The sequence below is a fragment of the Bidens hawaiensis genome, unplaced genomic scaffold, assembly GCF_021521415.1.
Source record: "Bidens hawaiensis isolate Kalapana, Puna unplaced genomic scaffold, B.hawaiensis_p1.1 tig00015891_1, whole genome shotgun sequence".
Classification (NCBI taxonomy): domain Eukaryota; kingdom Viridiplantae; phylum Streptophyta; class Magnoliopsida; order Asterales; family Asteraceae; genus Bidens; species Bidens hawaiensis.
In genome coordinates this window covers 148,485-173,786 of record NW_027492423.1, presented here as the reverse complement: position 1 = coordinate 173,786, position 25,302 = coordinate 148,485, and the positions used below count along the sequence as shown (strand labels likewise).

Sequence of the window (25,302 nt, the reverse complement as noted above, 5' to 3'; positions counted from 1 at the left end):
CAGAAACTGAAGAAACCACAGTTCCTGAATTTGAAGATGATGATATTGGTGGAAATGAAGAGTCAGAGGGAGTCTCTGACAGTGGGAGTTCAGAGTCTGAGGATGAACAGTCTCCACAAGAACCTGACCCGCCTCAGCACTGGGTTAGGAGGTCCACCAGAGTTTCTAAACAGCCGGTACGTTACAAACCTTCAGTTAATTATCTCCTTTTAACTGAAAATGGTGAGCCAGAGAGTTATTATGAAGCACTTAAGTTGAAAGATTCGCTCCAGTGGGAGCATGCTATGAAGGAGGAGATGAACTCTTTGAGTAAAAACCAGACATGGGTTTTAACCAAGTTTCCACCAGATAAAAGAGTTCTACAGAATAAATGGGTCTATAGAGTCAAGGAAGAACATGATGGGTCTAAACGATACAAAGCTCGTTTAGTGGTCAAGGGTTTCCAGCAAAAGAAGGGAATTGATTATAATGAAATATTCTCTCCAGTTGTGAAGATGACCACCATCAGATTGATCTTAAGTATTGTTGCTGCAGAAAATTTACATCTAGAGCAATTAGATGTTGAGACAGCATTTTTACATGGTGATCTTGACGAGGAGATCTATATGGCACAACCTGAGGGATTTCAGGTTGCCGGGAAAGAAAAATGGGTCTGCAAATTGAAGAAAAGCTTGTATGGTCTGAAGCAGGCACCTAGGCAATGGTACCTAAAGTTTGATGATTTTATGGTGAGAACTGGGTACAAGAAATGCGAGGCCGACCATTACTGCTACTTAAAGAAGTTTAAAGGCTCATATATCATTCTACTTCTTTATGTAGATGATATGTTAATTGCAGGATCTGATATGAAGGAGATTCGCAAGTTGAAGAAACAGTTGTCTGATGAATTTGAGATGAAAGATCTTGGTCCAGCCAAACAGATTTTGGGGATGAGTATATCCAGAAAGAAAGATGGCTCTATAACACTATCCCAAGAGAAATACATAGGGAAAGTGTTAGAAAGATTCAGGATGAATGATGAGAAGACTAAACCGAGAAACACACCTTTGGGAAGTCATTTCAAACTTACCAAAGACCAGTATCCCAGAACAGAGGAAGAAAGAACAGAGATGGCTAAAGTTCCGTATGCATCTGCTGTTGGCAGTCTCATGTACGCCATGGTTTGTACACGGCCAGACATTGCTCATGCTGTCGGGGTAGTTAGTCGTTTTATGTCGGATCCGGGAAAGGAACATTGGGAAGCGGTGAAATGGTTACTCAGATACTTAAAGGGTACTTCCAGTTTGGGGTTATGTTTTAAGGGGAAGGATACAATTCTCAGGGGTTATTCAGATGCTGATCTGGGTGGATGTAAGAAGACGTTTAAAAGCACTACTGGTTATGTTTTCACAGTTGGGGGAACAGCAGTATGTTGGATGTTCAGACTTCAGAAAAGTGTTGCTTTATCAACCACTGAGGCAGAATATATGGCAGCAGCCGAAGCAAGTAAAGAATTAGTATGGTTGAGAACTTTTCTTGAAGAGTTGGGAAAGAAACAGGCAGAGTTCTTATATTGTGACAATGAGAGTGCAGTGAAACTTGCGAAGAATCTAGTCTATCATTCGAAGACTAAGCACATCGGGAGGAGATATCACTTTGTCAGAGATTTGATCAGTGATGGTGTTTTCAATTTGAAAAATATCTCAGGTGTTAAGAATCCAGCAGATATGTTCACCAAGCCGGTGATACTGGATAAGCTGAAGCTGTGCAGAGCTTCAGCAGGCCTTCAGGAATAATGTTGAGAAGGCGAAGGGTAACTAGGAGGTGCAAAACCAGATGGGTTTTATTTTACATGTACAAGGCAATGCAGGTGAAGACATTTTACGTCTCCAAATGGGAGCAGGTTGAAATGTTTGGCGCATTCAAGTGGTGGTTTAGAGAAGATGTCTCGAAGCCCAAATGGGAGATTGTTATGTTGTGGTCTCCGATCCATCATGGGTCGGGTCCGGTTTAGACGAATAGACAGAATTAGGAGATTAAGCTGTTTGAGTTTTGGCCAAGCCCAAAAGCTCTAATCAGGCCCAGTTTAGTTAAAGGGTTAAACCCTAATTGTCTAGTCTATATATTCTCTCCTGTACTTGTAAGTTTGTATCACTCAATAATAAGAAAACCCTAGTTATCGACAGTGGACGTAGGTCATACACCGTGACCGAACCACTTAAATCCTTGTGTCTCTTTCGTTTATTCTTTCGGTTTTACTATTGTATTCGTGTTTGTGTGTGACTCCGAACCTAACAATCTCCGAACCTAACATTTATAACTCAGCTTAGTTATGTTGAAACCGTAATAACTTATATACATTTCTAGAGTATCAGATGTAACTTGAACGGTTGCCTTTTTGAATGATTTATCACACGAAACTATACTACAAGTTGCATTTTACACGGTTGCCTTTTTGAATGGCTTAATTGTTTTCTTGGGCCTGGTTTCTCACCTTTTCTTGTTTCAATTTTGGACATAAAGATATACAAAGGCCTTGGAGGTTATCAAAAAGCTTCACAAGGATCAGGCTCAGGAGATTAAACTTTCTCAAAAGGATTTAGAGAAGGTTCAACTCTTGAAAGATGCTGCATACAAGGTTTATACCTTTCCTTCCCAATTTCAGTATAATAGCATTAGTTGAACTGTTATGTGAATTTATTTGATGAACTACTGAATGATTAGTTTGATACTTTCAATTTCAAAGCAAGTTTCAAATTAGAGAAGCTAATAATGTATATCATAGTTGTATAAATAGCTTGATGAAATCATACATGGCTTCAGATTGTGGAGTGAATAACATCAGTCATTTGCTCTTGTTGCTAAGTAGTTATTGAAAGGATAAGCCGGTAAGGTATTACATATTTACATGGAGGTTAAGTAGCACGGGAAAGGATACGGGGACATTACGGGTACGGGAAATGGATACGGGACTAGGATACGGGGACATTACGGGTATGGAAAGTGGCAAAAATAAAAAATCCAAGATACGGGTACGGCAAAAAAAATATAATATATTAAACAAAGTCCAAAATAGATTTATATTAATATAAAGTGCAAACTCCAAAAAAAACTACATCAACCATAGGCAATTAATTTACATTTATCAAATAATCAATTCGTGAAGTGTTATGATAGTATTTTACGAATATGAAAAGTTTAATCATAAAACCTGTAAGAAACGTTTCTGAAACTTCAAATAATCTGTACCCAATCCTAGAATCGTATTACGGCCCGTCCCTGAATTTGTCCCCAGCATGGGGACTTCACATGGTTTGGTGTTTCGGTGCAACATTGATGGAGGTATTACATGGAGGTATATTAAGTGTATTCATGTCACTATTTTTAAGAATCATAGAAATTTGCATGGTCTTTCTAATAAGTTGGTTAATCAAATGGGTTTTTAAGCAGTATATAAGTGTCATTGTTTAAAACATTTATAGGAATCACATGCTTTTTTCAATCTGTTTATATATATATATATATATATAGGGTGAGGATTCTAAGAGAACTTTTTGAAATTGAGAACTTTGAGAACTATTTTGGGACAAAAAAAAAACTCTTAAAAAAAATTATAAAACAAAAATTTTAAAAAAGTAAAAAAACCAAATTTTTTTTATTTTTCATCCGGTTTCGTAAAAAAAAACCTAATTATACGCATGTATATTTGTATTTAATCTCAATTTACATAATGTACACATATGTACATTATCATATATCTTAATTGTACATATGTGTATAAAGAATAACATTTATTAAATTAAAAAAATAAGTGTTATACATATGTGTATAATTTTTCTAAACCGGTATTTTTAAAAATTTATTTTATGATACCGAGATGAAAAATAAAATTTTTTGTTTTTTTTACTTTTTTTATTTTCGAGTTTTTTTTGTTTTATAAATTTTTAAAAAAAAGAGTTTTTTTTGTGGTCCGAAATAGTTCTCAATTTCAAAATGATTCTCACATGATCCTATCTATATATATATATACATATATATAGTGATAGGTTCAAAAGGGATCTCCAAAAAAGTGGGGAACTAGGGAACCCCCTTCCGAGTCCTTGATCATATCTCTTCATCTTATGGTGCACCCTCGACCATCTACATTACATCATTTTTGTAAGAAAATTAGCCCCTCTAAAAAATAAAAAAACTATAAGAAGTTATAAAACAAAAAAGACAAAAAAAATAAGTAAAGTTAAAAACCAAAATGTTTATCAAGCATCCCTTGTTCCCAAAAAAAAAAATTTAAAAATCTTGGTTCAGACATCGGGTTTAGTTTAGCATTTAGGCTTAGGCTTTCTAGGGTGGGGGTTAGGTTTTTTTAACCGGTGTTTGCACAGGGGTTTAGTTTTTGAGGGTTTTTTAGTTTGATAAGCTCATGTGAGATGTAGAGGGTCAAAGAACACAAAAGGTGCACAGATTGAGTTTCCCAGTTCCCCACTTTTTTATAGTTCCCTATTGAACTAACCCCTACATATAGTACTTCACATGACCGACAATAATTGCACACTCTTTAAGGTAATCTGCTTGGTTATACAATCTCCAGAAATGGATCAGTGTATCTGAAATTTGGATTGTCTTGAACTTTTTGTTGAGTTTGTTTTCATTGATTTACAACTTTTTGATCTTATAATAGCTTCGACAAAGTATTACCCAAGATCAAGAAGAATCAGAAAGATTAGGCAGTAAAATGCAGGATTTAGAACAAAATATCCAAAATGTGGATACCAAAATTCGTCAAACGGAAGCTACACTGGAGAAATTGCGTAAGCTTCAAGGTCAGGTTGCCACGAAGACAGCTGAAAGACGCACTTTATTCCAGGAGAAAGAAAACCGTTATAAAGATTTAGAAGAAGAGCTTGATGGTTTGTAACTTGTGCACTTACTCTGGTTTGACGTGGTGATTTTGACCCATTTGCTTAAAAATAGGCTGATTTGGGTTTTATTTTATCTTCTCCAACGGTTCAAATGCTTGACTTAATTAGAAACAGGTCAAGTGAGTTGACCGGGTCAAAAGGGTCAAAAGTCACCGAAAATGTTATCAAGTGCTTAGAATATCTTTCATCGTTTTATCCAAAATATATTATATTTTGAACAATATAGGTTTATAATCTTATTTGATATGCTGCAATAAAATTACTCATTCTAATTTGTTGTGCATCATGCCCAACCTGCCTAATTTGCCACCTCTAGTCTTAATTTTATTAGCAGTCCCTAATTGTCTCTTTTGTGAGTTCTGTATATTTTCTATGGCTGTTATACCTTTTTGTGATTCCAAATAGATACCGATGAAGAATTAAGGGAATGGAACACCAAGTTCAGTGAGAGGATAGCGGTTCTACAAGATAAAATTAACAAATTACACAGAGAAATCCAGGACATAGATACGAAAAGCTCTATGTCTCAGAATCAAATCAATGATTACATTGCTAAAGTCAGCAAGCTTCAGACTGAAGTTGAAGTATTTATACTAGTTAACACTGATTTTTTTTTATTTTTTTACATTTTGTATTTTGTTAATAACCAGCACTTCTTTTTTGGCCTTAAGAGTTATATGGACTTGAAGAAGGAGAGAGATTTGACAATACAGGAGCTTTACAAGCAACACAATTTGGGGTATCTTCCAAAAGCTCCTTATAGCAATGAGATTGCGTCAAATCATACAAGTCGAATAAAGTCAAGATTGAATGATATCGATCGTGATCTAGAGGAGAAAAAGGTAATTTCTATTTTTTTTTTGACGAATATACTTTTAAGTTGAAGCAGAATTTTTGTCGATATCCCTGAAACATGCATGTTTTACAGCAGATCTGAGTTCTTAACTAAAATGCCTCACTGCCATTTCTTGTGGCACATGTCTGCTTTTATGCATAAAAATTGATGCTTCATTCTGAAAACTTGAGGTGGCAACACAAGTCAACCTTGTTAGGATCAAGACAATAACTTCTTTTCTAGAGGTTGAAATGAGCTGGGCCTAGTTGACCCAAAACACATGTCCAAAGTTATTTTTTATAAATGACTATCATGACTTCAAAAGTTCTATTTTTCAATAACAGTTTACTTATTTGAGTAAAATGTTTTAAGAAGTTTTATGAATTTAAAATACACTTTGGGCGATGTTAGTCCCGTTTTTTTACTCTCTCTCTCTTTTAATCTTAACCAGTTTGCCTTTTAAGAATTAAAACATAACCCCGTATCAAGTATTTACCTATCCGTAAGTAACCTGGTCAAAATTCCCACTTCTACTTGAAACACTGTGGATCTTCATTTTCTACAACCAGTTTAATTGCTAGGTGTGCGGCTATCATTATATGGTTTTATCCTTTTCTAGTTAATATAAAACTAGGTGTTTTTGCTTTTAAATGTTAAGAAATGATTTGAAATCGGCCGGAATCGATGGTGTCTTGCATTGCGGTGCCACCCCACAAGAAATCGGTCGGTATCGGGTTATGGAACCAAAAGTAAAAGCCAAAAAAAAAGTGTAAAAAAACTAGCTGCGAACAAAAAAAACCCGCTTTGCGGCTGCGAGTTAACGCAAATTTGGCCAGAATCATTGGATGATATCGACGATAACAAAAAACCGCGCTTTGCGGCGGCGAATTGACACGAATTTGGTTGGTATTGACGGCATCAGCACTTAATCGTAAAAATAGAATTTGGTTGTTATCGACAATACTGACAGTAAAATGTAGGCTAAAAAGAATTTAACATAAAAACTGAAGTGTCAACATGAGAATTGAGATTGTCACGCGGACCAATCAAAACCACCATGGAACCAACCAATGGCTTCTAATTATATATAGTAATGGATCTAATCATTTCTCAGAGATCCATGGATGGAGAGCTTAAGGTAGCATGGGATCTCTACACTGAGTCAAGAGACCGATGCAAAAATGTAGAGGCTGACAAGAGTGCTAAATCAAAAATAAAGGTTTGCGTGCAGAGATTTACTCTTGAAGTGTTATTTATTCACCAGTATCTGAATTGAACTAAGTTTGTAACTTTATGCAGGTTGGCATAATAAGTCGGAAAAAAGAAAAAGAAATCGAGCGTGATAATTTGGAGCTTGAAATTTCCGAGCACGATGCACATCAGATTGATCAGAAAGAAAGGAAGTTGGTAATGATCCTTATACCATGCAGTACCACTGTTCTTATTGTTTGCGACTTAATTCGAATCTGATCTTTTTCTGGACTTGGTAGGCTAGTGAATATGAAAAATTGAGTAAGCTGCTTAATGAAAGAGACTTTGATGCTAAAATACAGAAGAAGTCTGCTGAAGTAGATGTTCTTGCAAGAAAAATTAAAGATCTTGGTCGTGAGAAAGATATCATAAATGCAGACTCCCACGAGAGAATTACACTAACTTATAAGAAAGATGAGCTGGAAAGCCTCAAGAAAAAACACAAAAAAATGCAAGTTGAAAATCTTATGTTCTTTATCTCTAGTACAAACTTTAAGCTTTTGTAAGTCCTTGTTCATTGCTAACGTCTTCATTTAAACTTTTAGAATGGATGAACACAAGAATAAAATAAGAGGTGTCTTGAAAGGGAGGCTGCCTCTTGACAAAGATCTGAAGAAAGAAGTCACTCAAGCTTTAAGGTTATGTCCCTTCTATGCAGGTTTTATTATAAACATCTTCATATTATATAACTTTAACATGCATGCATTTTTGTGAGCCAATTTTGGACACAATTATACAGCAAGCCCTCTTAAAACTCTGGCCATATTTGATTTCTGATAAATTTGTCTCGTCTTCTCTCTTTCTCTTCTTAAAAAATAATCTAAGTGGGTAGCGATCATAAGGATGACATCATGGATTTGTTGAATAACGGGTTTTGTTATTTGAAGTAACCAAACAAGAGTATAATAGTTGATGTAAAGTAGTGCGGATAGGATTCCCTCAAGTGAGTAGTCTTTATTAAGCCTTGAGTTTTTTCATATGATGCGTGGCTATGGTTAATACTTTAGTTATTAGCTGATTTATGATGCTTTAATAAGTTCAGTAGTTATATTTTTTTACCTCATTGAATGATAGTAGATTTATATTCTGATCATCACTTTAGTGCAGTGCGATTACAACCGAGTTTGAGGATTTGAATTCAAAGTCCCGTGAAGCTGACAAAGATGTCAATGCGGTGCAACTAAAATTACAAGAAGTTAATAATAATTTGGCCAAACTTCAAAGGGATAAAGACTGTAAGCCTTTTTATAAGCTTCTACATTTTCTTCTGTTGAGTTGTGTTAAAAGACGAACTGTTAAATTTAACAAATAAGTACTTTAATATTCTTATTCTATCACCTTAAATGGTTCCAATTATATTGCAGCTAGGAGGAGGGTTATTGAATCAAAGCTTCAAACTCTGGATCCGCAGTCTGCCAACATTGACTGTTATATTAAAGTCTTCGATGCGGCTAAAGAAAAAAGAGATGTCCACAAAAGGTTAGATTATCTTGCCTTGCTCATTCGTTTCAACGTGCCAAAGGCAGTTGTGTAACATGTCAAAATGGGGGTTGGCTTGACTCATCAATACTTTTATGTTCGTTTTTTTCTTTCTATAGATGATTAATGTATTGAAATATGACTACACGAACTTACTTTCAAAACAATATCTGATTTTCAGTAAATGGATCTTGAAAGTTGAAAACATTTGAAGAACTCTTTGGGTTGGTTTTAACATTTTTGGTAACTAAATTTTTACTAATGATCTGTTGGATATAAAATATAACCTGAATCGATCTATTTTAAGTATATATGCTGAAAACTTGTTGGGTTGGGTTGACTTGACCATTAATACCTTTTGTCTCTTATTTTTTTTGGATGTTATAGGTGATTAATGAATTAAATATGTCTATAGAAACTGTACTTTCAAACCAGTATTTAATCTGGTTCAATCTCAGTAACTAGTTTTGAAAGATTGAAGCCATTTGTAGTAAAGTTGGACTACAAAAATACTATAAAAACATGTCTAACTTCTTCTCTAAGTTGAAATAGATGGTTTAAAACAATTCAAATAACACTTTGGTCGCTACTAACCCACTTCTGTGTTAGTGAACTTTCCGCCTTTGACTTGTCGATAACTTGAATTTACTCATGTTTAAGTGAATCAGTTGTAAATGTAACCTGAACCCATTTGACCAGTTTTTTATTTCACCTAACTTTTTACATTTGGCCTGTCGGAGATAAAATGTAACCTGAAACGACCCATATTCAAGCATGCCAGTTGACACTTGCCAGGCTGGCAGTTGACTTGACCCTTCAATGCTTTTTATTTTTGTTTTTATAGATTATTAATGTGTATACATGATTACAAGTTTGATATTATCAAAGCAATCTCTAGGTTGTTTCGTTAAGGGTGATTTTCAATTTGTTTCATAGAGCTTTTTTGTATTATGTTGCTTACTGAATTTACTTAACATTTGTGACATCAAGTACAACATTGCTGATGGTATGCGACAGATGTTTGATCCTTTTGAAAGAGTTGCTCGTGCACATCATATATGCCCTTGTTGTGAACGTTCTTTTTCTGCTGAAGAAGAAGACGGATTTGTTAAAAAGGTTAATTTCATTACCTACATTGTCGACTATGTTAAATATAAATGATAACTTAGAAATTTGCAACCCAAGTATTAGTTTTCTGTAAGGCCACCTAACTATCAAAGCAATATCTTCATTTATGCCTTCAACTTTAAAGCTTATGACACATAGGGTAGTAAAAATGACAAAACATGCTTCTGATTTTACTCAAAAGAATCAACTCAGGATGGGTTGTTAAACATATTTGAGTAGATCTAGGGGCATTTTCGTCATAGAGACAATTATTATTAGTAGATTTAGGGTAACCTCTAAAGTTGCTTTAGTATTAGGGTGCTTTATGAAAACTATTTGAATACTTGTGTGGCCTAATGTATAATGCATTAATACATTAGCTCTAAAGTAAAATCCTTGAATGAAGTGTCGTTTGTGTTCTTTTATCAAAATAACCCTTCAATTATATTTTATTTTCAGCAAAGGGTCAAGTCTGCAACTTCTGCTGAGCGTATGAAATCATTGGCGGTGGAATCTTCAGAAGCAGAATCTAACTTTCAACAGCTAGAAAAACTTCGTCTATTGTATGAAGAATACAATAAAATATTCAAAGATCTTATTCCCACTGCGGAGAAGAACATGAATGAGCTGAAAGAGGAGTTGGAACAAAAGACTCAAGCCCTTGATGATGTAATTCTTTATGACAGTATTTCATACGAAATTTTGTTTCATAAATGTAGAGGTGTGAAAAAGTCAGACCCTCCCATTGAAACCACCAAATGAAACTGGAAATGGTTACGCTCGGTCTGGTTATTTTGAATAAAATCTTATATTCTAATTTGTCTGTTGCACACCCCTGCATATATGTTTCCTTCACTTGTATTTTTATTGCTTTTATATCTAGATATTTCCACATGGTCAACTTGTTATTAACAGAGTTAAATAAATTATCTAGGTATTGGGCGTTTTAGCTCAAATAAGTTCAGATAAACACGCAGTTGAATCCTTAATGCAACCTGTAGACACCTGTGACAGACTTCTTGGTGAAATAGAAAAGCTGCAGAAGTCAGTTGATGATTTAGAGTATAAACTTGAAATCAGCGGGGTAGGTGTGAATTCGCTGGAAGATTTGCAACGTGATCTTAATGCTGCAGAAAATGCCAAGTAAGAATCTTTAATTCATGTTGGGATAATATTGGCATAGAACATTAAAGTATTCAAAAGTTTTCACTAAGCCCACCATTACATTAAAGCAACTTTATAGGCTACATTCAAGTGTCAATTTGGTTTTGCTCGTACAAAATATGGGCAAAGGGTTATGAATTGACAAAAACATGTGGCAAAATCTTTAAATGTTTAAAAAGCAGGTTAGGTGACCTCAGTTTGAATACTTGGTGGCCTATGTATACATTTTTTCATTAATCTGTTAATGAGTTTTGGATTCACATTCTTTTCTAATGAATTATTTGATTGAATACAGGGAAGATCTGGAAAGGGAATTGAGAAAATTAAGAGAAGAAAGTAGGGAAGTGGAGCAAGATTTACGAAGAGTACTTTCAAGGTGGAATCATGAGAGGGAACAAAAGTTGAAAGTGGAAAATGCTTTTGAGGAATCTTAACAAGGTTGAAGATGAGCTTAAACAAATGGATGAAGAAACAAATCAAGTTGAAATTGAGATCAAGGTAATTCCTTAAGAGGTCAAAAGGTGGACGGGTTGGATAACAGGTCAAATTTGGATCTTTCACTTCGGCCTGGTGGGTTGGCCCATTTACAGTGTTATAGTGAACATATCAACCTGACATCAAGGCCAAGATTGTCTGATAAAGGGTCAAAATTAAATCAGGGAAATGGGCCGGGCCAGAGTAGCCAATTTACAACTCTTAGTTTGCTTTAATGGACGATTCAATTTAAAAATGATGGGTAATATTCTCTCAAATCATGATTACAGAACCATTATTTTTACAATAATAAACTGAATTTTTGAATAATATAATTTAAGAGCCTTATGCATTGAATATAGACTTTGAGTGGCTTTCAATTCGTTTGCGCTGTTCATCTTCAAAGTTTTTTTTTAATTTAGATAATACATAACCAAGTTGATCTTTTTATTAGTAAACCGGTCATATTGTCAACCTATTTTATGTTTTTTACTTTTTTATCAACTACGCATTTCTCAAATTTACTTTTTTTTTCTTTAAATTTCAGCATTTAGAAGAAGCTGTGGGTCCTTTAACCAAGGAGGTGGAGAAATATAGAATCACTTATGAAAACTTGAAAAATAAAATCAACGAAGAATACGAGGAACGATCTGAGTTGAAGAGAAGTATCTTCAGGGTGTTGACACACTTGATAAATTGGTCTTCAAAATTGAAAGGCAAGTTCTTGGTCTCAACTCTCAAGGGCTAATTTTGTCATTTTAATATAATCAACTAATGGTCTTTGCTAACTTCCATTGTTCTTGATAACAGGTATGAAAAAGAGTGCATTCCTGAGAAACTAAAGGACCTGGAAGAAAAACAGGCTCTAGAACATTCTAAGTTTCAAAGTTACAATAATAATAAACAGGAACTCTTGGCTGAATTAACGAAAACTGAGGATGTGGTGCGTGACCAAGATAAGTTAAAACGTAATATTGATGATAACTTGAAATATCGGGAAGTAATAGCAAAAGTTGGCGGGTGCACTGTTGAGATTGAATCTTTGGAAGTAAGAATGCTTGCTTTGGGTGGTAGTGCTGCTATCGAAGCAGATCTTGGAAAACTTAATAAAGAAAGAGACTTCTTTCTGAGGTATGTGGGACCCTAGGTAGCAAGATGCGTTCGGGCAAGGGTTAAATGAGTAATTTGTGTTCAGGTTGACTCGAATCATCGATTCTCTAACATCCTTAAATGGTGTGTAAATATTGATCATCTTAAAGATGATTACACAAATTATATTATTTCGGCAGCAATAAGTTTCTGTATTTAAAATGATATAGAGGGGGGGGGGGGGTTGTCGTTAAAAGTACACATTTTGACATAACCCCAGGCGACCTGTTTGGCTGTAACATGAATTCAGTAAGGTTCGAACCGAATTTGAATTTGCTTCGGTTTTCTGTTCTTTTGAACAAATAAACCTAGTTTTTCTTATAGTTTTTATGAATTCTTTTGTATGCTTTGTTATTGAATTGGGTTGGGCTAAAATTGTAACTGTAAATTTTTTTTTTGACAAAACTTAAATAACTATTAATTTTGTTATGCGATGACTCGGGTTAATTCAGTTTTTGAAGCGACTTTAGATTTTGTTCAACCGAAAGTCGAATTACTAATTTGGTTTTTGTTTAAAATTGAACCAAAATCTGAATTTGTAGTTCAGTTAGGTTTTTAATTGGTTTGGGTTCGATTTTTGGTTATAAATGGTTTCAAACCATAAACTGAAGTTAAGTGACTTTTATTAGTACTATGGTGGCATTATGGTTCTATGACTCTATTTTGTGGTCAATATTATTATCATCATGACTTCCATGATATATATCAATACAATGACTGTTGTATCATTATTGAATACTATTATTATTATTATTAATATTATTATTATTATTATAATTATAAAATTATCATCTGTCCATGCCCTATAATGGTGTGAAAATCATGTTATATTTTGCTGTATTTTGCAGCTAAACAAGTACCGTGGTACCGTGGCTGTATATCAGAAGGCTATATCAAAGAACAAAATTGATCTTAAAAATCCTGAATACAAAGATATCGACAAACGGTATTTTGATCAGCTACTTAAAGTCAAGGTAATTCCAACTTATTATTTTGATTTCCCTTTAATAAAGTTAACTTCTCTTTAGTTTTTAGTTCTTGCAATCTCATTAACTTGATGCTTTTTTACAGACCACTGAAATGGCTAACAAGGATCTTAATAAATATTACAGTACACTTGATAAGTGAGTTCTTTTTATTCCTCATTGTCATATTTTTTTAGCTTCTTACTATACGTTTTTTCTTCCTATTAGGGCTCTCATGCGGTTTCACAGTATGAAAATGGAAGAAATAAATAAAATAATAAGTGAATTATGGCAGCAAACATATAGAGGGCAAGATATAGATTACATAAGTATTCATTCAGATGCTGAAAGTGGCGGTACACGTTCTTACAGTTACAAGGTAAAAGATCCCTAAACCACACAGTTTTTGTTTCTCAAGATTCAATAATCGTTTGTGTTACTTTAGGTCGTTATGCAAACCGGTGATGCTGAGCTGGAAATGCGTGGAAGATGCAGCGCTGGTCAAAAGGTTTGTTATATCTTTAAACATTAATCAACAACTTTTTTATTAGCATTTAACACAAACCAAGCGGTTTATTAACATTAATCAACATTAATGTATAATAATTGCTGGTCAAAAGGTACTTGCTTCGCTTATAATACGGTTGGCGTTAGCTGAAACGTTTTGTCTCAACTGTGGAATACTTGCACTTGATGAACCAACTACCAACCTAGATGTTCCAAATGCTGAAAGTCTTGCTGCTGCTCTTTTAAGGTAACCGTTTTTAATGTCTTGCATTGACTTTTTGACTTCATGTGTTGACTTTTTTGGGTTTTCAAAATAATGGAAGATAGAAAAGGATAGGAGAATTTTCAACTGATAGTTATCACCCATGATGAACGATTTGCTCAACTTATCGGTCAGCGCCAACATGCTGAAAAATATTATCGGGTTGCAAAAGATGACCAGTAAGCCTATATCAAGTTGATAATATTCTCAATAAACATATCTAATTTATTAAGATTTTAATATAAATTTGTTGTCTTTTCAGCCAGCACAGCATCATTGAAGCCCAGGAGATCTTTGATTGAATTGCAAGACGAGGTGAGCTGTTTATATTTATGTTTAACCTTGCTGTGTTGACTCAGCGTGTCACTCTGGACTTGGTTGTCTCAGTGTGATCTATCTGTGCCGTCTTGATTTTGGGCATTTGGTTAGGTTATGAAAATGATCTTTTCCGAATTGAACATAGATGTGCATCTTGGTTTAATTTTGTCAGCTTTAATGTAGTTTGATGTTTTATCGTTGGTATCTAGGCATGTGGAAACCGAACCTAACCTAACCTAACGTTACAAACATTATTCATATGACCACCGTCTTTTAATGTTGCTTGTATTTAACCTTTACAGGCAAATGAAAAATTGCCTCTTGGCTATTTTTTCTTGCATTTAGACATGGTTCAAGTTTTTAATGTGTGGTTTATGTGAAGGTAGTTTGGTCCCAATATATAATTTTCTTTTCCAAAAACGGGTGCGGTGACACTGACTGATAGGCATTCTACTATTGGGTTACTTGGGTACTAAAAATTACATAAAAATACAAGGTAAATAAATGATCGAGATGAGAACAGCTGCAATGATGTGACACTCTTTTTTCGACCTCTATCTGTCGCTAGAGCTGGTAAAATGTCATATTGTTGCAATGTCATGTTTAACATGACTGTTCAATCCAAACATGACATGTTTAATTAAACTTGTCATTTATGATTTTATTCGACCACTAACACACATTTTATATTGATAACTCGATTATGTGATATGTTTAACCATTAACCATATTAGTTAAAACCAATATATATAATACAAATGAAAGATGGTTATTAATTGTAAAGATATGACTAACAACATCAAGTTAATTTATTCAAAACTAAAATCCATAAATTGCTAAACAAATTCTTGGTTGAAATCTATGAAACAAGTCCAAGTTAACTTTAGACTTTAGTTTAACTAAAATGCCAGACCACTTGGTTGAAAACTATGAAACAAGTTCAAGGTAACTTGTAGAATTGGCACTATTGCGTAAGTGGACAATCTAGTGGTTGCACCGTCCAAAAGCCAACTAGCCATGTTAAAGTAGGCACCTCTCTTGGTTATCTTTCAATTCTTCTTTAATACTGCTCACATTTCCATGAGTATGAAGTATGAACACAACTTCTAAAGAAGAAACTTTTAAATTTACTATATCTTTAATATTGTATAATATAATATATATTCAGACAATGAAAAAGAGGCATTGTTATTGCTTGTCACTCATTTATTTTTCTACAATTCATGCCTGTTTAACCCAATGAGGGAATTTGGACATGTGACAATGTGACATATAAATCATCACTAGCTACCAATTAAATTGATTATTGGTAACATGTGAATGTGCATATGTATATATAGGCCCACTCTTCTCTCTCTCTCTCTCTCTCTCTCTCTCTCTCTCTCTTTAATAATGGTAAGCATGTGGCGGTGGTGGCGGTGGCTTGTGGTGGTGGGGACCAGTGGGCGGTGGTATGGGATCCCTGTCTCTCCATTGCTTTAAATCAGACGATCATGTCTTTTGGATTTATTCTATGAATGAATCATCCATCATGTACTTATATTTTGTCATGCAATACCAAAAACATGGACACAAACCAATACAAATGGTTCAAATCATGCTCTTCTTATTTTACTTTTTTTATTTTTATATTTTCGTCCATTTCTTTAGAATTTATTCTCATTTACATCGGTTTTTGACTTGTATCATTCCGCTTTATTTAGGGTATAGAGTAGGAGGTCAAACATGTAATCAATATGGAGTTGTGGAGTGTAACATTTGACCGATAAAAAAAAGTAAGTTGAATTAGAGAGAAAAACTGATAATAAAATGATATTTTTATATGTTAGTTGCATTCAAATCATTTACAAAAAAGATCTTATTATAATAGAGAAGCAGGGAAATGAGCAACAAGCTGCACCACAACAAGTTTGAATGTATTTATATAGCTCAAGTTTGAATACATTTGATTCGTTTTATTGCGAAGACAAGAAATTTGTTTTTACGAGTTTAGTTAACCACATGAATATATTATTTTGACTCCTTTTTTCTGAACGACTCAACTCGTTTAGACTCTACACGCAGTGGCCATAACTTATCATCTGTAATCACATTTTGGCACATTTTTGTTTTGTTGCATCTCTTTTTTGTGAAATAAAATGTGGTATGAAATTAAAATAAACCCTGACTACACCATATATGATTGATATATGTACACCTAAATAGGATTATTTTTTGGTTTAAAGATAACAAAATTTGTAATATCTATAAATGAGGCCAATTTCATTATGGAATCAATTGAGATTTGCCCCTTAATTAATTTGCCGACAAGGCATTATATTATATATCGTTGGTTAAATTCTAAATGTATATCGTTGGAATCAATAGATGATACGTATTTCTTTTTTAGGATTACTTGCCTCCCATTTAATTATATGTATAGCGAGAAGAAAATAAAAGTTTAAAAATGTGATTAGGTATTTTAACTACGTACTATCATTTAAATTCACCATATTTCCGTGTCAGGCACAAGCCAGAGGTTTTACCACAGTGAGCTTCACTAGAATTGATGGCGGGCCAGGACATCATCGCTATCTGCAATTGCAGGCATCGATGGCCTTTTGGCTTTGTTGGTTGTTCTAGAAAACAAAAATAGGTGTAGCACAATTTTTGTTATAAAGTTAACTTGAAATATTACAAATTGGTTATATATTTAATAATGACTAAAAATAATGCGAACAGACAAAAAAAACATCATATTCTATCATTGACATCATGATGATGAATATCATATATATATGTAGGAGAATAATTTTAGATATCACAAAATATTCAAAGATATGGTGATAATTATAGTTACTCTATATGGTCATCGCAACGCTAACATTGCAATTATTAGTTTACTATTTCAGTAACGGTAACATGCAATATCTCCAAATAACGAGAACAATATCATGAAATACAATGATCACAAGATTAGTGCAGCAAGCCAATGATGGGTGGCTCATCCATCTAGGAGCTTACGAGTTTGTTTTTGGCTGTTTCAGTATATATCTCACAAGAAGTCACCATGTTTAGTACACTGGTACTACTATCACTTGAGCACGTTCAACTATGTAGTTTTCATTTGTTTCAGAACCAACTAAACCCAATACGCGTTAATGGTTTAAAATAAGGACATGATGACATGAACCAAGAATCTCAATCTCTCATGTTCAAAGGTCGTTGTAGGATTTGTCTAGGGTGTTACAACGGGTCATGTTAATCTTGTATGTTTCATTACAATTATTTAAGCTAAAATTACTAATATGTAATCGTTGAAGAATGATGATACAGCAAGAAAAAAGACAAGGAAAGAAATTTTTATTTCAATCAGAATGAAAGTTACACATACAAAGAACAAGAAAGCAATATATAAATATAACACATATGCGACGCATATGTTATCCAGCGTGTAAGTTACGTGTCGTATAACATATACGCTCACATAATAAAACATTATGGATGAAGAGAGTCAAAATTGACATTTAAATTGTACTAACTTAACATAAACAAATTAAGGTGACGTTAATTTATAGATTCATTGTTACATAATGGAGGGCATAACATATGCTATGATTTATGATGCTTCAAGTTACCACAAAGAACATTCTCTTTCCTACCTACTTTTTGTTGCCCATTGATTACATGATCGAATATCATGTTAAGGAACTTATCTTTATGTCCTTTTCTATTTTACTTTTTGATTTATTTTATGAAGCCAATGGGAAAACCAGTACTTAGTCTCTCAACACGACCCAGCCCGACACGACATTCTTCCAAACTATGTACTTTGTGAGTCGTAGTACATAATCATCGTTGATTATTGATACCAATCCTTAATTCCTAATTAATATCATTTCAGTTCACTAATTAAACTCGCATATTTAATGATATTCATTGTCGCCTAGAACACTCCTGAGTCCTGACATAGGCCATTGATTCTTCGTTTTGTACTTTAAACTCATGTCCAACTACAAAGATTTACTGGTGATTTTCTAGAATCATAACTCTTCCAAAATCAAAATCAAAATCAAAATCAAAATACTCTCTAGTATAGAAATATATATTTTAATGTATTATATGTCCTTGAATAATTTGCAAGATCTTCAAGCACCCATAAAAGTTCTAATTATTCCCACATCAAAATGTACAAAATTAAAAAAGTAAACTAAACAAGAAAATATATAAAAAAAAATACACTTTTATAAAATAAAATTAATTGATTTTATTAGAAATAAAAGTGACAAAAAGTATACAACAAAAGGTATAAAACAAAAGAAAAAAAAAGATAAATAATTGTGAAAATTACACGTTTTGTCATTTAATAGTAAAGGTAAATTATCCATCTTGTAAAAACTTAATAAAATTTTAACATCGGTAATAATGCAATTAATGGCAAACCTTAAATGTAAAGGATGATAAATGTAATCAATGAAAATTAAAAACGAGAACCAGAAGGTGAATCATATCCGACCATTTAAATTAAGAACGTTTAATGTTGCCTCTAGTTTTGGTACAAACACAAATAAACCAATCGATTTTTAGTATTAAAAAAATAAACAAAAATGGTGACATCAAGTGACAAACCACCAATGCATGTCTCCTTTCTTTATTGACAACTTCTTTTGAGAATGGAGTAAGGGACTGAATTAGTGATTCATTAGAATCATCGTATATTTTGTTTTAAGAATATTTATTAAAGTTCATTCTTGTGTAAAGTTAAAGGTACAAAGTAATAATAAAATCCAGTAGCTTTTAACACAATTAAAAACATACATAAAAGACAAGGTACAGACAAGAAGGTTCAAGATTATAGTCGTGTATGGTAGATGCAAAAGAAGATGTAATATTAATTGTCAAGTATTAAAAATTAATAATATACAAGAGATCGAGTGTATAATAAGTAATTCACATGTCATAATAAGATATTCTAAACACAATCATAATTCGCTGGCAATTGAAGTGGGAAGGGCTGACTAGTCAAAACTCAAAACATTTTTCATTTTTCAAAATATTAAAAACTTTTTTGTCATAATAATAGATACACACAGGAAAAGAAAAATAATCAATAAAATATATATATATTAATCTTTTAATGAAAATAGTCAATAATAATATAAAAGTAACACAATATAGTAACTATTTACGACTGATTAGTCTAGCGATGTTTAGAGATCTTGTTGGAAAAATGGAAAATCACTTAGATGTGAGATCCAGTTTTTTAATAGTATATGAATAATAGTATATAAGGAACATCTACATATTTTAATAACATTGGTTATAGTTAAATAAAATATAAGTGTGTAGAACTGTATGGATTATATTTCTGTAACTTCGATCTTCTCTCCATCTTTTAAAAGTTTTGTTAGTCAGAATTTGAATTACATACGGAGTATTTGTTTGTATCATAAATGCAAACAAGAAATCTTGTATAACGAATACCATCTCTAAGTATATTTAATATTGTAAATCTTATTTGTAAAATCTATAATACCATAAAGTCTATATTAAATATATTTGAGATGGTATATAACATCATAAAATATATTTAGTATTATAATTTTATTCATAAAATCTATAATACTATAAAATTTTGGTATTATATATCATCTCAAATATGTTAAATTTTTGGATTTACGGTATTAATTAAGCATATTTGAGATGGTATGTAATACCATAATCTACTGTAATAATATTCAGCATTATCTAATACATATATTTATCGTCATCCCTAAATTTGTAAGTTTGTAACTAACACATAAACCGTGAATAACATACAAAAGAGCTAGACTTGATCAATGTCTTCTTGTACCAAGTTTGATATCTACAACGGATAATTAGAACACGCTCAGCGTCGTACTCCTGGCACATTACCGATTATGTACAACTGATCTAGCTTTCCTAACAAGTAATAATCCAATGATCAACTATCGTATGTGTCTTAACTATGAACATCGCTATATATACACAACTATGTCTTTGTTTTTGTTTATACTAAATAAAACACTTAAAAGAGAGAAAATAATACAGATGTTATAGATTTTATTAAATTAAAGGTACAAAAACTATCAAATTAAGATACTTTGCTTAAAGAACACTCGAATGAATTTCAATTAATAGTATTAAACTCTTAAATCTTCTTTAAGAATGCATTTAACTTTATTATTTGTATATGCATGTACATTCTTATTCTATATTAACAATTAACATCACTTTAAGAACACCATTATCACCTGAAACACCTAATCAAGTATTTAAAAAAAAATAACTTTTATCAGTACACATAGTTAATTCAATTTGAATAATGTTAACAGCTTTAATGTATCGAAAACAACTTGATATCGTAATACAACAAAACCGTGTTAATACTTCCATTAGATACAAGACCAGTTTTATACTTCTTAATACTTTAAAAGACGTTCACATTATTTTATGTTGTTTCTCAAGCTATGTGTAATGGAGGGGTTACAAAATAGAGCAATTTATGTCATGTGATGCATAGTCAGCAAAATATGAGTTTTTGTTTTAGGGTGCAATGGTGTTGTAGCCCAATATATATTCCCACACACAACACAATATAATAATAATATTCTTCAAAACACTTCTGGTGACATATTTCATCCCCCCCCCCCCTAGGGTATCTGTAATGGGTGAGAAATTGGGACGACAAATGTGGTTTTGGGGCGAGAACACCGCCCCTTGGTCGACAAATGGGCGATTTTTTTTTGTGGGTGGGTGGGGGGACGCAGTTGTCGTGGTGTGTGATTGTTTTATTATTATATGTTTTTGTGTGTGTGATATATATATATATATATATATTGGGCTACCACACCACTACACCTCAAAAACAAAAACCTCATCTTTGCTAACTGAGCGTCACATATCACAATTTGTCCTAATTTATAGCTCATCTTCTACACATAGCCTTATCGACGGAACGGTGTTCCTCACAATTACCGCCCCCATCACACTTATGCTTGCCCTCATAAAGAGACCCAAATAAATAATTGAACCACTGCTAAATACACAATTCAATAAAAAAGAGTTAAAAAAAAGAACAGACCGTGTACACGTCAGCATAAAAACAAATACCTGTTTACATTCTGTCATTATATATCCTTCTCACAATCAACCCCTCCTCCAAATCCAATTATCTCAATGGCGGACACCACCAAACTCGACCGCTACAACTCCTACGTCCGCAAACTCCACACCTCCAAACTCCTGTCCGCTTCCTCCAAACTCCTCTTCCGCCTCACACTCCTATTCTCCCTCATATTAATATTCTTCTTCACCTTCAACAACAACCCTCCCACCACCAACCACCGCCTCCTCACCTCCAACATCCTCTCCTCCGCCTTCTACGGCTCCGGCGCCGCCTGGGAGAAACAAGTCCGCCGCTCCTCCACTCCACGTAGACCCAACGGCTTCTCCGTTCTCGTCACCGGCGCCGGTGGCTTCGTTGGCACTCACTGCTCATTAGCGTTAAAAAAACGCGGTGACGGTGTGTTGGGTTTAGATAATTTTAACTCGTATTACGACCCGTCCCTAAAACGTGCACGACAAGAGTTAATGAAATTACATCAGATATTTATAGTCGAAGGCGACTTAAACGACGCCGAATTGATGCTAAAGCTTTTCAATATAGTACCTTTTACTCACGTACTCCACTTGGCCGCGCAAGCTGGAGTACGTTACGCGATGCAAAACCCGCAATCGTATATTAAATCCAACATTGCGGGTTTTGTTAACCTCCTCGAAACCTCAAAAAACGCCGACCCCCAGCCGTCAATCGTTTGGGCGTCGTCCAGTTCCGTGTACGGTCTCAACTCCAAAAACCCGTTTTCGGAGTCTGATCGTACGGACCAACCCGCGAGCCTCTACGCGGCTACTAAAAAGGCCGGGGAGGAAATTGCGCATACTTATAACCATATTTACGGTCTTGCCATTACGGGCCTACGGTTTTTTACCGTGTACGGCCCGTGGGGAAGACCGGATATGGCTTACTTTTTTTTTACTAAAGATATTCTTCAAGGGAAGACAATTAATATATACCAAACGCAAGATGAGAAAGAGGTGGCGCGTGACTTCACGTTTATCGATGACGTGGTGAAAGGGTGTTTGGGGGCGTTGGATACCGCGGAGAAGAGTACGGGGAAAGGCGGGAAGAAACGGGGGCCCGCGCAGTTACGGATATATAATTTGGGGAACACGTCGCCGGTGTCGGTGGGGAAGTTGGTGTCGATTTTGGAAAGTTTGTTAAATGTGAGGGCTAAAAAGAAAATAATTAAGATACCTAGAAACGGTGATGTTCCGTTTACCCACGCGAATGTGAGCTTGGCTTATAAGGATTTCGGGTACAGGCCGACGACTGACTTGGCGACCGGGTTAAGGAAGTTTGTTAAGTGGTATGTTAGTTATTATGGGATTAAGCCGCGGGTAAAAAAGGGAGTTACCGATTCGAATTAATCCGGTTAATTCATCTTTTACGGTTTTCTGTTTTTGCCCCTGAACTTTTATTCTATCGAGTTTGCCCCTAAGTTATAATTCTTATTACAATTCCAATCCGTCGATGTTTTGGCGTTGGGTGAAGATGATGAAGCAACTATGGCGTCGTATCGAAGGGCTATGCCGCTATAGTTTGGTTACAAGGTTTGTTTGGATGGAAGTTGATTCACAAAACAATGGAAGATATATAGATATATGTATACATGGTTACATACAATGTGATAAGGGTTTGAAGGGGGAGAAGTGTAGATTTAAGAGATGAAGGGGTGAGAGTTTGTAATAATGTGTTTTTAGATGTAAATTTAAAGATAAAATTATTTTGTGCCTAAAAAGAGAAAGGGTACAATTCAAGGGTGTATGTTGTAATTTCAAGAAAATTATGACAAGTCACTTTCGTTATTTTGAGTATTGTGATATTTGTATATTTTTTTTTTTGGATATTTTGAAATGTCTCACCCACATGGCACATGAAAATTGGATTCTTATATTATAATATTAAACAGTATTTTCTAAATAATATGACTATGTATCATGTATGCTTAAGTTTAAGGATTAATAGTATAAAATTTTAACATTTTTGTCTAAAAAGTGTGTACCCTAAGCTATTTTAAGCATGCACCTTATATCTATTCTATTAAAAAATGATGTGTTAGCCACTAAATTGGTTAAAACATGATAAAAAGTCGTTTTATGCGTATAAATCTATTTATGTGAGAGCGATAATCTTATACATTAAGAGTTATTTGAAAAGATTAACAACATAGTGTTTAGTATCATGAATTGATCAAAGTCTAACTAATCGCATTGTGAGTTTCAAGTGTACAAAATTGTTACGTGAGGCCGAGAGGGTGATGTGAGTATATATGTAAAGAGATGAAAATAAATTGACGATTGAGTGTATAATGTCTGTAAAATGTTAAATAACAAGTTGGAGTTGTATCACATGATGCGATGAGAATTTTGTGTGTTTATGTATATCTAGTGTTTGATCTATTAAGCACATGCAAAAGTTATTTACGATATTAAAAAAACTTTATTTTGATTGAAATTTTTATTTTTTATAGATTTTTTTTACTAACGAATGAAAGTTGTTGAAATATGTATCATTTATAGATGTTATTGCTTTAATATTAATGACAGATTTCAACGGGATCCCAAGCATGTTCTTTATGCAGATGGTTGAGCACATATTCACCTCATTATTGTTGCTACGGCTATTTAGCAATGGTAAGTAACTGATGATAGGATTTCACCCATATATGCCTTCTTGGTTCAAGATCTATTAGCTCTTCGTAAGACATTTCACATAAATGCAGTAAAAAAAGATGGTACACTCGGTGAAAGCATACTTCCTGTTGGGTCACATGCACATATTTTTTAGAAAAGAAGGTATCGGTTTCCTCAATGATTGATTGAGGAGATCAAGACCATGGTTTTTATGAGTGAAAAAATGACCAAAATAAAAAATCCGAATTTGTATAATTGGCATACCTTTGATTCTGTTTGTTTTAATTTTTTTATCTGTTTTGTTTATGCGTCTTGTTAAATTTTTAATAAATTGATTATTACATTTAAAAAAATCACTTTCCACGTATAAAATTTTAAAATGTGTAAAGTGGGTTAAATTTGTAACAAAATAGTGTATTTGAATTTGAAGAAACACTAAGTGACCCCGGGCAGATTACGGATAATCTGGGGGTTAAATAGATGTTTCCCACGAGGATGAGGTCCAGCAAAGAAAGTTGTTCTTCAGGTGACCTGCAAAACAGACACCGTAAGCTCGTCACTGAGAAGGGGGGGTTCCTCCTTGTGACCACCCTCCGGTGTGAGAATCAGACTAGATTGCTCTGAATATAAGTGTATATTAAGAGATTGCTAGAGAAGACAAGATAATGAGATATCAGATAATGTCCTTACCATTCCAAGGTGTTGGAGTATTTATAGCCGAAGGTAGGTTTCCAAGAAGGTACAGCCGGCTGAATAGTATTCCTGTTCTACCAACAGTGGGCTACGCACGAGCCATGCTGGTTGGTGGATAGGCTGCGGCTGATAGTGACAAAGCCGGCTGTATACTGTTCCTTTACTGCCGGCTATGCACTGTTCCACTAACTGTAGGCTATGCACGTCCCACAGTGAGGGTTGGTGAGTAGGCAGCGGCTAATAGTGACAAACAGTACTAGAGGGTGCTCCTCCTCGTACTGTTGTCGGTGAGCTGTCACCCTGTGATTGGTTCATGGGCTGCTTTGGTCAGATCTTGTCTATTCTGTCCATACCTTGACAGGTATAGTACAAAATATCTTCCAGAAGCATACGGACTGGCTCATTTGGGCGGGAGTATTCCCGCCTTGCTCATTCCTTCAGGTG

The 25,302-nt window shown here is 34.1% G+C and overlaps 2 pseudogenes across 1 annotated transcript in view; both read left to right on the top strand.

The window, feature by feature from the left end:
• The window catches only part of LOC143550001 (DNA repair protein RAD50-like), a 34,556-nt pseudogene extending 19,986 nt beyond the window's left edge, over window positions 1-14,570 (top strand). The window contains exons 5-28 of the transcript XR_013138245.1: window positions 2,503-2,617; window positions 4,658-4,886; window positions 5,304-5,482; window positions 5,570-5,740; window positions 6,848-6,952; window positions 7,033-7,140; window positions 7,224-7,435; window positions 7,530-7,622; window positions 8,092-8,219; window positions 8,349-8,463; window positions 8,955-8,958; window positions 9,454-9,579; window positions 10,030-10,239; window positions 10,505-10,713; window positions 11,030-11,232; window positions 11,756-11,928; window positions 12,019-12,343; window positions 13,206-13,331; window positions 13,429-13,481; window positions 13,551-13,701; window positions 13,768-13,830; window positions 13,943-14,076; window positions 14,142-14,270; window positions 14,354-14,570. The product of XR_013138245.1 is annotated as a DNA repair protein RAD50-like (transcript). The remainder of the gene's footprint in view (window positions 1-2,502; window positions 2,618-4,657; window positions 4,887-5,303; window positions 5,483-5,569; window positions 5,741-6,847; window positions 6,953-7,032; window positions 7,141-7,223; window positions 7,436-7,529; window positions 7,623-8,091; window positions 8,220-8,348; window positions 8,464-8,954; window positions 8,959-9,453; window positions 9,580-10,029; window positions 10,240-10,504; window positions 10,714-11,029; window positions 11,233-11,755; window positions 11,929-12,018; window positions 12,344-13,205; window positions 13,332-13,428; window positions 13,482-13,550; window positions 13,702-13,767; window positions 13,831-13,942; window positions 14,077-14,141; window positions 14,271-14,353) is intronic.
• A 743-nt stretch (window positions 14,571-15,313) lies between these two features.
• Window positions 15,314-23,346, top strand: LOC143550004 (UDP-glucuronate 4-epimerase 6 pseudogene; annotated as a pseudogene).
• The last annotated feature ends 1,956 nt before the right edge of the window (window positions 23,347-25,302 follow it).